The 4,008-nt window shown below is 33.3% G+C and overlaps 1 protein-coding gene across 2 annotated transcripts in view; it reads right to left on the bottom strand.

The window, feature by feature from the left end:
- The window catches only part of LOC106872091 (uncharacterized), a 30,572-nt gene that overhangs the window by 2,757 nt on the left and 23,807 nt on the right, over positions 1-4,008 (bottom strand). The gene's annotated exons all lie outside the window — the stretch shown is intronic.

The following is a 4,008-nucleotide window of genomic DNA, read 5'->3' on the forward strand; positions in this document are numbered from 1 at the left end:
TCTATATATATATATATATATATATATATATATATATATATACACACACACACACACACACACACACACACACACACATATATATATCATCATCATTTAACAACCTTTTTTCATTCTGGCATAGATTGGACAACTCAATATGAAGTAATGAATCAGAGGCCTGTGCCAACTCCAATGTCTATGTCTACTTTAACATAGTTTCTACAGTTGGATGCCCTCCCTAACACCAACCACTTCACAGAGTGTATACTGGATGCTTTTGTTTGTGGCACCAGCACTGGGACGGTCATCAAGTACTCACAAAACAAGACTCCTCAAATGAGTAGAGTGTAGAATTGAGGGATATGAAAGTATTACAGAGACACAGAAGCGGGTGTCTTACTGAAGACATGAATACATAGCATCCCCATAATCCACACACATCCTTCACCCTCTTATCATTCACCTGTCTGTCATCCATGTCCCTATCACCCATGTTCTTATTATTCAAGTTTCTAGTGACTATGCTTTCATTGCTCATCTCTCAATCATTCTCTCCTATATCTAGAAAAATGCCTGTTTACCATACATTGCTTCCAGTGTAACTAGAGATGTCACAGGATGCCACCCACTCTTAAACACTCCTACTCTACTTCTCTATCTTTATTATTCTAGTTCTCTTACCCAATATTTAAAGGGTTTCTTTCAATGGTTTAATCTTTGTTAATTTCCTCCATACCTTCTTTTATCATTTGTTGTTGACCCTAGTTGAACAAACTTATGAGTAAAGGTTTTTTAGCCATGACTACTTGATCTTTTTTATTTTTCTAGATATAGCATACCACAGATTACATTATCCAATGTGCCCCACATATTTTAAAGGAAGGTATTGAGTGATTTATGGGACAACTGGCTGCAATTTCTAGCAGGTCCAGCAACCACATAAAGTAAGCATTGTAGGAGCTAAAAGCAAAATTTTTATATTTTCCTGTTATATGCTGTCAAAATAATATGGAGACATTGTGAGTGAGATATGTCAACTGGATCAGCCAACAAAAGTTAAAAATAGAAATATAATCAAGGTAACTAATCTATTCTAGTTATAACTCATTTCAACAGTACTGATATGTTAACCAATCTGAGTGAGTAAACTACACAGATAGACGGATATAGAGCTGTATGAATGATTAAGGGTAAAGTTCAGATCTAACTTGAATGGTACACAATACATATTGTGATCAATATTAAGATGGAGTGTTCACTAACAGGTTTGCTTGTTTTATACATGCATTATATGTGGAATTTCCACAGTTATTTTAAAAACTATAAGATTATTGAAAGTTTATAGAGAACCATGTGGTTACATGATTTTTTTAAAAATAGCATTTAATATAATATAAATGTCCTGTCTATGGTAGATTATGTCATTGATTTTACTCCGTAGTTTATCATCACTTGTTATGAAAAATATAAATGTAGTGTGTATAACAGCTTATGTCTTTGATTTCATTCCATAGTTATAATGTTACATACACAGAAGGTAGAAGAATAGTATTAGGTGACAGAAATGTAACAGTCATTCTTTAGAAATTGAAATTTAGGAAGATAATTTCAAGAAGATGGCTATTACTTTCAACTAAGGCACATGTTAAATCATCCAGGGATTTTTAAAAATATGAACTTCAGTCCAATATAAAAAATAAAAAAAAGTAAATTTTTTGTTGTCACCTCCTAAGCAATACAAAAACTGTGAACCGATGCTTTTATAAGCTAATATTTTTACCAACATCCTTGATACAATAAACTGCAATGGTTCTCTCTGGGTAGATGGATGGATGGCTCTCAGTTGTTTGACTGAAGGTTCATTTGTTCAATCAACTAAATTATCTGCTTAGATGTTACATACTGCAGAACATCTTAGTCATACTACCATTCTACACTGACAGAAACCGTCATTTGCTATGGGCTAAGGTCATCATAAACAAGATTAGAGGAACAAGCACATCAAAATCTTCAATACGATGCAGTGGCATAATGCTATCAGGAAAGAAACCTTGAGCCAGCTTGAAGAAACCAATCTATCGATCCAGAAAAATGAAGAGCAATTCTGCATAGACAAATAACCAAACATAATCCTTGAGAAATTCTTGAAAGAATTCATACTAGAAGGATTACAATTAGTACTTGAAAACAACTGATTCTTTTTTGATAAGCAAAATTATCTTCAAATATGAAGAAAAACAATGGGCACAATAGTCACACTGCCTCTTATAATATTAATGATAAGATGTTTAGAAGATGAAAAATCCAGTCTGAGATTATTTTAGAGTGTTTCAAATCTTGTTTAAAAGAAAAATGGAAAAGACTTCTGGATAACTGCTTTATATTTTAGAACAGTGAAGGCGCAATGGCCCAGTGGTTAGGGCAGCAGACTCGCGGTCATAGGATTGCGGTTTCGATTCCCAGACCAGGAGTTGTGAGTGTTTATTGAGCGAAAACACCTAAAGCTCCACGAGGCTCCGGCAGGGGATGGTGGTGAACCCTGCTGTACTCTTTCACCACAACTTTCTCTCACTCTTACTTCCTGTTTCTGTTGTGCCTGTAATTCAAAGGGTCAGCCTTGTGACACTGTGTCACGCTGAATATCCCCGAGAACTATGTTAAGGGTACATGTGTCTGTGGAGTGCTCAGCCACTTGCACGTTAATTTCACAAGCAGGCTGTTCCGTTGATCGGATCAACTGGAACCCTCGACGTCGTAAGCGACGGAGTGCCAACAACAACAACAACAACATTTTAGAATAGAATTGAGGTAGACTACAAAATTCCATAAATTAATCAATAACATTCATGAATCAATCCAATTCACAATAGAAATAAATGAAAGGGAATTTCCATTTCTGAACATTTTAGTAATTTAGTAAAATGAGACAATTATAATCAATCGCTACTGCAAAGACATGGACAAGCACCAACAGCTAAAGTCTAGATCCTGCCACCCATTCTGCACTAAAACAATATCCCATTTAACATGGCAAGACATGTAAGAATAGTATTTATAGACTCAACTAGAAAAAAAAAAAGAAAGAAAGAGAGAGAGAACTAAAAAAAAATTCAGGAACCAAAATAACTGAAAAAATATAAAACACCATAACCAAAATAAAACAAATCCTAACCCTTGGCTTATGAAGAAACTCTCACAAGGAGGAGGTCACAGAAATTTTACAATTGTAGTCACCCACAACTTCATAAATCACAACAGCCAAAAAATACTTTCCAATACAAACCTAAGGGAAACTGCAAGCCTTAAAAGACTCTTAACAAAGATGAAATTCACATCAGAAGAGGAATGTTTCATGCAATGAACATCTAGATCTTTGTTCAATTAAAAATATTCTCTTCTCATGGAAAAAAGGAACAATTATTAAGGACAAAAGAAGACTATTTTTTAAAGATCTACAATCTGAAATTAAACCAGAAATAATAACCACTACCAAACGTAGTTCCTACTATACAGATAACAACCTAGAAGTTTTTACTTTATACTAAATGTGTTTGAAAAGCTGAAGACAGCAAAGGCACTCACACATAAACTCCACTCACTCAAATCTATGTTAATATGCTGTTTTTCAAGATCTCTTTTTGTTATAAATGATTAATAATTTTTGATTAAAAAGAATTCATATATATATATATATATATATATATATATATATATATATATATATATATATATATATATATAGTTGAAATTTACAGAAGAAAAAAAAGACAAATACAGGTGTATGAACAACAAGCAGGTGTATTAGTTTGACACTCTGGAAAGTGAGAAAGTCTTTTACATTTCGAGCCTACGCTCTTCAACAGAAAGGAATAAGAGGAAATAAACAGAGAGAGAATAAGAAAAAATGTAGATTTAGCAATCAAGCATATATATGTGTGTGTGTGTATATATATATATATATATATATATAAATATATATATACTCATCATCTTGTTTTAACATTCAGGTTCCCATGCTCACATGGG

The sequence above is a fragment of the Octopus bimaculoides genome, chromosome 3 (assembly GCF_001194135.2).
Source record: "Octopus bimaculoides isolate UCB-OBI-ISO-001 chromosome 3, ASM119413v2, whole genome shotgun sequence".
Lineage (NCBI taxonomy): Eukaryota > Metazoa > Mollusca > Cephalopoda > Octopoda > Octopodidae > Octopus > Octopus bimaculoides.